The sequence below is a fragment of the Nematostella vectensis genome, chromosome 6, assembly GCF_932526225.1.
Source record: "Nematostella vectensis chromosome 6, jaNemVect1.1, whole genome shotgun sequence".
Lineage (NCBI taxonomy): Eukaryota > Metazoa > Cnidaria > Anthozoa > Actiniaria > Edwardsiidae > Nematostella > Nematostella vectensis.
Genome location: NC_064039.1, coordinates 10,999,690 through 11,009,521, shown reverse-complemented (window position 1 = coordinate 11,009,521; position 9,832 = coordinate 10,999,690). Strand labels below are relative to the sequence as shown.

General features: G+C 39.6%; 1 protein-coding gene and 2 long non-coding RNA genes across 3 annotated transcripts in view; 1 reads left to right on the top strand and 2 right to left on the bottom strand.

The window, feature by feature from the left end:
* Positions 1-9,832, top strand: part of LOC5503780 (F-box/LRR-repeat protein 2) — a 35,252-nt gene that overhangs the window by 978 nt on the left and 24,442 nt on the right. The gene's annotated exons all lie outside the window — the stretch shown is intronic.
* On the bottom strand, positions 1,823-3,617 carry LOC125568120. The gene is made up of 2 exons (XR_007312112.1): positions 3,096-3,617; positions 1,823-2,474 (listed from the first exon to the last, which is right to left on the bottom strand). It is a non-coding gene; the product is annotated as an uncharacterized LOC125568120 (long non-coding RNA).
* On the bottom strand, positions 4,637-5,021 carry LOC125568121. The gene is made up of 2 exons (XR_007312113.1): positions 4,934-5,021; positions 4,637-4,770 (listed from the first exon to the last, which is right to left on the bottom strand). It is a non-coding gene; the product is annotated as an uncharacterized LOC125568121 (long non-coding RNA).

The following is a 9,832-nucleotide window of genomic DNA, read 5'->3' as shown; positions in this document are numbered from 1 at the left end:
CGCGTGACTTTTGGAGCATTTCATTCAAGATGGCGGCTGGGGAGGAGCGAAATCGCCATGTGCTTACTTCTTTCAAAACGCTTTTCGCTTGTAAATTATCGGGTTAAGACTTAAAACAGATTTATCCTCGTAGGAGAAGATAATACAGCATCCATGGTCTACTTTTTATGTGCATTTCGAGATTCGCGTTAAAATTCTCGATTTTCATTCAAGATTTGACACAGATCCGAAAAGAAAACAGACAAGTTTGTACCAGTGTGATTCTGGTTCCTTATTCGCTGTTCCTTTTTCGTCTGTTTCCTTATTCGCTCAGTTCCTTATTCAAATCCGGGGGGTACTTACATGATACCTTTTAATTCGAGTTGAAACAGTATTTAGGCATTACAGTTTATTCAGAACAAGTCCAACAGCATTTTCGCCGGGTAATTCTGGTTGCTTCAACGTCCTCTGCTGCTAAGCGCAGCTGTGAACACGAGACTCTATCTGCTACAAAAGGTCAAATTACGCAATGCGTGCAATCGCTTTCACAAATATATCTAGGAAAAGAGGGGAAATCTACATCTCATCTAATAAATGTATTTGTATATTGGGCTTTCCTTCCAAGCGCATTTATATATTTAGAGGAGAGTTATTCACGTTTTACTTGACTACGTACGCGTGTAGATTCATTTGCAAGCCGTGAAACATCGAGAGTAGCTGATATAATAAATGCTGATATACCGGAAGATTCGTGGCTTTGTTTACACCACAGAAATGAAGTCACACGCCAAGACAAACGTTGCTCTTGTCCTTCGTTCTGGGGACACGGTGGTGGTCTCGCTAAAAGTAAAATCCCTACAAGGCTTTATGTGGTTTTTGATGATGTAGGACGCAGGATCTCCGGTTATAAGCCGGGAACTGGTGGCGACGGAAGGCAAGTTTACTTTTCGTAAAAAAAGTAATCAACTATCAAACCAAAACCACAGTACAACATACTTTTGGGTTGCACTGATTATGAAAAATATTGGAGTAATAATATATGCAATTCCATCAACAGAGAGCAGCATGTGATGACAGAAATGTCAAAATGTCAACCAGTCCAAAGAGTTCAATCAGCAAGGTACGTGTATATCTTGTGCAAACAAAACAACATAATATAAACAAGCTGGGGTGTCTCGAAGTCATGCTTTATGGACAAATAAACGCCTTTGATGCAAGTATATTATACATGGTTGTGTAAATTGATTTTAATTGTGACATAACAAAAAAGATGTGTAATTATAATATGTATTTTGTTGTTTACAGATATTGGAGACTACCCGTTCACCTGTGCTTTGCTTGTGCGACTCATTGCAAAATTTATCCCAAGATCCCCTAACCTCATTAAATAATATGTGAAAGCATATCAAAACTTTACTGTTCTGACTAGAGTGCCTGACAAACTACAGAATATTAATGAGAAACCCCCTAGACCCCCTCTCCTGGAATGCCCTGATGACCCCCCTCGGTGAGGCCAGAAAAATGACCGAGGAGATGTAGATACCTAACAATGGGAGCAGATAATGACTAGCTTATATCAAAATAAAGGTAATTATCAAAATTTTCTCAATCACCCAAGGGTAGAGTGGGGGGATGAGGGTAGGGATTGGCAGGAGGGCATGAAGCAAATAATGCCACACCCCCTCCCCTTTGCATTGATCTGTCATTTCTTCTTTTGGGTCCATTGAGGAAACAATCTGTAAAGTAACAAAAGAACTGTAAGAAAATGGGCTATTGTAATATTGATTCACATTGTACAACTGTCTTTATCCTCCCCCTCCCCCGAATTTTTTTGATATAATTATTTTTATCATCAGATGAGACATTTGACGAACAAGTAGGAAAATTCCAAATTGCATTGTTTCGGCACTATGATGCTGACTCAGCACCACTCTATGACCCAGCAACCACGAGAGACTTTGCCAAAAAGTATGTACCAGGGCTATATTCAACAATTCTAAACCATGACCAGATGCAAGCATTCCGCCCTACAAGAGCAGCGCACTGTTACTCTGTTACACACTTTGGCTTACTTTAGGTATGTTATACTTTAAGTGATTCCATGACTGAAAATACCAGTAATATTCCATTAGAATATGGCATTAAATGTACTCTCTAAACAAATGAATTTTGATTTTTCAAATACATTTGAGGGCAGTGTTAGTATTCATTTTATTTAAATGTCTAGCATATTCTTGTTTTCAGGTCTCAGAAAACTAGTAAATTACTGAAGGATCTTGGTTTGTACCTCCACCTGCATGGACTGCCAAGATCTGCCCTCAACAGTGGCCTTCTGACTAGATTTGGATGTGCACCAAGAACAATAGCCTCATACAATAAAGCTAAAAAAAACCTATCCAGAACTGCTCACCTAACTCAATTAACTCCAAAGCACTCCCATTATCATACAAGGACTTGAAACAATCCTCTTCGTCATGTTTTCCAGATCCAAATAACTGTTGTGATAATCAAAACTGCACAGTAAATAGAAGTGATACTGAAATATTTAGACTAACTTGTGGTCACACTTTCCATGATATCTGTATACAAACAAACAGCCAGCTATGCCCATCCTGCACCACCTCCATCCTAGAGAAAGTGAAGACACTTTCTGATGCCTTCAATAAGAGTATTATCAGCCCAACGAAAATGACAGATCCAGCCAGTATATGAGATCAGTCCAATATACCATTGTCGATGAAATTAATACTTCCTCAAGTAAACCTGCAGAATATTACTATTCAGATGAGTGGAATGAGCATGTTGACAAAGTACTGTCTAGTTTTGCAGTACCACAGCCTTCAACTCAGACGAGCCAATCTCAACCTGTAGCACATTCTCAACCACAACCACTGTCTCAACAACAGCCACATGTAACAAGAGCTACTACATCAACCACAGGAACCCAACCTAATTCTCAAATTAGCATTAATGTTGCAAGTCTCAAACTTGGGTGAACTACATTTTGGTTTCTTCCACCAATCATTTCTCAAGCAACTTTATTTGGTAGGAATGGTTCTAGTGTATGTACATTTATTTCCCTATTAATGGCCAATGCGTTTACAACTTCTACTTACCGTGACAGTTATCGATTGGACAGCAATTCCCCCCTAAGTACTCCATGGATATCTTTACATGTCACAGCTATTGCAAGGGGGAACCAAACGTACAATACCACGACGCAAGGAAATATAGAAGCTGCCTCAGTGTAGAAGCTGCCAAAAGCCATTTAGCTCCACTACTTGGTTCCCCGAGTGGATCAGCTATACTAGAGGATAGATTTGACATTTCACTAACATGCACTGACCCTCAAGTGCCACAAAGTTCGCTGGCGTTTTACCTCCAGAGGCTAGATTGACTAGATCGAGAGCCTAACTTGGCAGAGTTGGTGATTTGTAATGGAATTACTGTCTGTTTTGTCGCACATTGCCACCCCCACTCACAATTCGGAGCCATGATCGACATGGCTTGAGTCACATTGATACTCTAAGTCAATAAAGCCGTCTTATTCCGAAGTAGTTATTGAGTTCTAAGTAGAATCTTGGCAGTATTTGGCTGGATTTTCCACCAGGCGTCCGCCATCTTTGTTGAATCTAAAATTCCAACATAGCGCATGCGCAGTCGTTTTGCATACGTGAAAGCCGGAGGCGGCTGAAGAGAGGATCGATGGTGTCATAATACGAAAATAAAAACACACGAAATACTCAATTAAATGGAGGATTCCCCTTTCAGAAGGTAGAAAAATGATTCGAAATATTTAAAATCTTTCGCTGCTTTTCTACGACCCTCTCTCTCTCGGTGTCTCACTACCATGATTTATTGCGAAGATCAGAAGAGGAAATTTACAATAAAATCATGCTCGACCATTAGCATAAAGTCCCTTGGACGTGAATAAAATTATTTTGAGCGTTTAATTCGTTTTCATTTTCTAAATTGTGCCTCAATCCTAAAGAGTAATGTTCACGCATAATAACAAAATTTTATTCAGTCCATAAATTAGACATTTCCTACCTTTCACTTCGTTCGTATTAAAATTTCAAATCGTGAATCTTGAAAAAGGCGCTTTAAGTGCACCAGTCCCTTAGATTCAACTGAGGAGTTCCAAATAAGAAATTTCGAAATCGCTCAAAATTGGTTTAAAGTTAGCCCCTGGATCTCTTATCATGGTTAAAAAGTTTGAGTTACATACAATAAATATTTTTCGAGAAATTCCGAATTTACGATTTTGCCTATAAAATCGCCGATTTGCGGGCATTTTTCACCTTTCGTAAAAAATCGCAAAATATTCTTTAAATATACGCGGAATTAAAAATAGCGATACAGATCCTTAGAAAGGAGTTGATAAGGTATAAATCGAGTGGTTTCTTTACTTTTTCCGGCAAAAAAAAGTATATTTTATTGCTGTCTAAACATGTCCATAAAAAATATCGACTTGAATAATAGCTTAAATTAGGTGCTTATAAAACCGATGGTGCATGGATTTTCGCAGAAATTTTGCACTTTGATCAAACATTGGTGTTATTTCTTTCGATTCAGCAAATAAAAAATTGGGGGAATCAAATTCCCGAATTATAATGAAGCCGAACGCAACCCCATGTCGAGCTCAAATAACACGCGATTTTCTTGACAGCCGTCTTTATTAGATACACATACCTGTTTGTACAGGAGAAAAATCACAGAAAATAAACTCTACCCTTGTTGTATACTAATCTCAGATGCAGTATAATTGTCTTGGTTCATCCTTGGAAGTTACTGGAAGTCAATAAAGACATTACAATGAAAAATATTTGCTATTTTGTACAGACTTCAGTTCAGAACGCCTGCCGGAATGGCAAACTTTGAAGGATTTGTTTGGGTTTTAAAGTTTCTTTACGCTCAATTGAAGTTAAAGGTCTTCAAGCACGTCAGTTCTTACCTTCTGCCAAGAGGTTTCTAGGGAAAAAGCCGATTTGTAAGATTAATTTCAATGCAAAGGTCAAGTACTACAACACGAGTCTGGAGTCTGGTTTCAGATGACAACAACTGATCAGCGGTCTGCCAGATGAAAATGCGTGACTTTCCACAGGTATCCTAATCCCGATAAGAACATACCGTTTTGAGTCCTAGTCTTTCTTTATTAGAAAATCATATTTTAAAAAAGGCGATATCATGTCTTGTTTATCTATTTTAAAAACATCTGATGATTTGGTAAAGAACTTAGGCGTAAGAGTAAAAATTGTATACGTTACGTTTATCTGCATATTAGTTGTGTGCGCATGAGCACTGCTTGATTACTGCAGAAATTTTTATCAATAATGGGAGCGGGTCTTTGTAAAATGAAGACAGGACCTACGCGGACCAGACCTCGGCGGACCGGGTTATTTTTATTTTATTTATTTTTTTTTTTTAATACACAAACATATGTGAAGAAACCGTTTAGCTACTTAGTGATCCACACCACCCTATTTACCATCTTCCATAAGTCACCCCTTACTCAATTACTATTTTTACCTTTTGTTAGTTAATCATCAATGAACTTTGTACATATACTAGCTGTAACATGCCATTGTAACTCATTTATAACCTGAAGCTGAAGAAGGCAGGTATTGGCCAGCCGAAATATCGTTCTAAAAAACATAAATCTGCGTTGTTGTCGACTTTTTCTTTTAAAGGTTTTACCTTTTGCGTGGGAGTCCCTAGGGTAAATGTGCCGTTGTTGCTGGTCGCCGGTGGGACGGAGTTTCTTTTTCATTACGGACTTGCTCCAGGTGACTGAAGTAGTTTGAAAAATCGGTAGCTGGAAAATCGGCGACTACCGTGAGAATAGTGACTTTAAATGGGCTGCTTCGCTACTTTGTAGCAAGAGAAAACAAATATCACTCTGTCCAACCACTGATGAGCTGTCAGTTAACTCAATGTAAACTGTTGATTGCCGTTAGAACAGTAACCCTCTATGGGCTACTTCCCTTCTGCACAAGCACAATCGTAGATTGCCGTGAGAACATTAACTCGTTATTGGCTACTTTGCTTGATATAACAAGAACAACAACTGTGCAATGCCAACAAGACTGCCTGGAAAAGGGTTACAAAATCAGTTGGAGCTTGCGACAGATTGAATGAACATGTCTATGATTCCGATACAGACGACGATCTACTCCCCGTGTTTGAGGGGTAAAATAATACTTTCGCTAAACGAAAGATATAATGCTGATTGACATTGTTTTAATGCGAGGGATGTTTTAGCCTGTGAGCTAGTCTGTACTTTTGCGCAAAGTCCGTAATGAAAAATCAATCTCCGCCGCATATCCCCCCCCCCCCCCACATACACACACACAAACATCGGAACACACATAAACTAATATAAGGAAAGCAGAGGTGCGCGATAAATAAGTTGAGTCTACGAAACGGGAAGTTGAGTTGAAATAGGGACTCCCCAAAATATGCCCAGGGGGGGGGGAGGGGGAGGGGGGATGCAGGGTGTGCGCCCACAGCGGCCGAGGGTCCACTTTCGGTTCCCAATTGACGTGCTATTTGTAGACAAAACTATAAAGCATAAGCTAGATAACCCTGGTACGTAGCCAAATCCGACAATAAAAGTCCCGTGAAGATACTGCAAGGCATAAAAAAATCCCTCTTTGTTCTTTCGGGGGTAGTCAGATTTCTATTAGAGAACTCATTTCACTCGTCGTCGCCTTACTCGTCCCCTCTCAGAACAGCCGAATTCCGAGCTACGGACAAGCAACCATTGCCTGGGCTACCTGTGATTACATTTGCGTTTCAAGAGTCACCTACGCGCGCGCTTAACAAATACTCCGGTCGTTAAATCATGATTCACTTACCAGCTCTAGCAAGAAGAAGTTCAAACTCAGTTTAAAGTTTAAGAACGCACTTTGAATTGCTCGAGCAATCGACGCTAGGGCCACAAGGACCACCCACGCAAACAGCGTAATCACAGGTAGTCATGATCAAGAAAAATATCAAGCATCATCTGAATTACAATTTTATGCTTGCCTGATTTTATAAGAAGCAGCCTCATGTGATCTCTCTGTGTTGCCCTAAAGCCTTTTGTGGCTAACGGAGGTGTTACTGTAACAGGATGCCGCTTTGAGGGAGTGTGACAATTCTTTTAGCTTATGCCCTTATGTCAACGAAGCATGTTTGCTTGTGGTATTTGTGTTTTATTCTTCGATTGGTGTTTCCTACGGTATCTTTTTAAAATAATTTTGGCATCATTAATATGTTTTTTTATAGAATGAAGAACATAAAATAAGAAACAATCTAGAATAAAAACTGCAAGCCGACTAGTTGAACTATTCTTTATATCGGGTTTCCTTTGCAAATTCATGCATTCTCATCTGGTAGACCGCTGATCAGTTGTCATCTGAAACAAGACTCGTGTTCAAGTACTTGACCTTTCATTGAAATTAATCTTACAAATCGGCTTTTCTCCCAGAAACCTCTTGGCAGAAGGTAAGAACTGACGTGTTTGAATATCTTTTACTTCAATTGAGCGTAAAGAAACTTTAAAACCCAAACAAATCCTTCAAAGTTTGCCATTCCGGCAGGCGTTCTGAACTGAAGTCTGTACAAAATAGCAAATATTTTTCATTGTAATGTCTTTATTGACTTCCAGTAACTTCCAAGGATGAACCAAGACAATTATACAGCATCTGAGATTAGTATACAGTAAGGGTAGAGTTTATTATCTGTGGTTTGTCTCCTGTACAAACAGGTATGTGTATCTAATAAAGACGGCTGTCAAGAAAATCGCGTGTTATTTGAGCCCGACATGGGGTTGCGTTCGGCTTCATTATAATTCGGGAATTTGATTCCCCCAATTTTTTATTTGCTGAATCGAAAGAAATAACACCAATGTTTGATCAAAGTGCAAAATTTCTGCGAAAATCCATGTACCATCGGTTTTATAAGCCCCTAATTTAAGCTATTATTCAAGTCGATATTTTTTATGGACATGTTTAGACAGCAATAAAATATACTTTTTTTTGCCGGAAAAAGTAAAGAAACCACTCGATTTATACCTTATCAACTCCTTTCTAAGGATCTGTATCGCTATTTTTAATTCCGCGTATATTTAAAGAATATTTTGCGATTTTTTACGAAAGGTGAAAAATGCCCCCAAATCGGCGATTTTATAGGCAAAATCGTAAATTCGGAATTTCTCGAAAAATATTTATTGTATGTAACTCAAACTTTTTAAACATGATAAGAGAACCAGGGGCTAACTTTAAACCAATTTTGAGCGATTTCGAAATTTCTTATTTGGAACTCCTCAGTTGAATCTAAGGGACTGGTGCACTTAATACGACCAAAGAACACGCAAAAGGAAAACATAAACACAACACTAGACTACACACGTCTTTTCAGCAAGTTGTTTTTTTATTTTTCACTAATTTTGATTTTCGCCCTATGTTTACCCAAGAGAGCATAAGATAAGAGAGGGACACTTTGGTATTACCCGCGCGCCATGTCGATTCCGAATCTGTCTATTTTTAGTAACCACCACCCCACCACTGCGTGTTAGGATTTGATCCTTTTATTTTGTCCTACTCCCCCGCGGGTTGCGTGTTGTTGTTTTGCCAGCTCGATAGGATGATAAGAGATCATGTAAAATAACTCGTAAAAAGAAAACAAGTCTAACTTAAGTAAGCAAAATTGGCAAATATACTCACAGAAAGCTAAAACCCTGAATAGTTTGACTGTTGTGTATGTCTGAGCGGCGAAGTCAAGTGAAGAAGAAAGAAAAAACCGACGAGCGATAAAATGGCTGTGATAAGTTACCGCGTTTGATTCAAATCCCGACTCCAGCTTGTATAATAACAACATAATAATTTAATATTATTATAATAACAACATCAAAGAAGAACAGTAATATCTCCCTCTTTATTTTCTCATTATTACAAAAGCTCAGATACTTCAGCTTGCTGGCTTTGATCATCACAAAAATGCATTCCCTCATTACAAGAATAGTTTTATGAAATAGTATTTTTCTTGGATTCCTTCTCAATTTACCGGAATATTAACAAAAATCAATATCATATCTAATGTGTAACTTACAGATTTCTTTTGACCATTAGGAAGATAATGAATGTTGAGAAACCACGAAGAAGCATCAAGTTAGAGCGAAAACGGTGTTTGAAGCACGAGGTTTTCCGCTCTTGATTTTGAATGAAGTCTCGTTTTCGGCACCATCTTGCAATCCTCTGGGGGGACTGGGGGGTTTCATAGAAACTAGTGGGAGGCGCGGATCGCCCCTCCGGGCCTCCCAGCCCCGTCTTAGGCTTGGGAGGCGCGAGTCCCCCCTCCGAGCCCCCCCAGCCCCGTCTCTTTTCTATGTATCAGGCAGATAATGCTTCACGTACATAAATAATTGGCAATTGCTAATGTAGGCCGGGGCCGTTTCACGTACATAGATAATTGGCAATTGCTAATGTAGGCCGGGGCCGTTTCACGTACATAAATAATTGGCAATTGCTTATGTATTCCGGGTCGTTTCACGTACATAAATAACCGGCAATTGTTAATGTAGGCCGGGGCCGTTCCGCGTACATAAGGTCGGGGCGAAAAAGCGCATGGATAAATCTACGCAAAACCTACGGAGCGCGGAATAACCGTTTTTCGGCCGTAAATTCAAAGCCGCTGGCGTGGCGTTTAAACCTGAGTTTTACTCGAACACCTCGCTCCCGAACTCCTCGCGAATTTCTCGCAGCCTCTTTTTCATCTTTTCGCGTGCCTCCAGGGAGGGCCCTTTCCCGCTTTTTTTTATCACGCGGTGCGAGGCCGTGTCGAGCTCTGATAGCGGCCTTGAGCGCGTAGT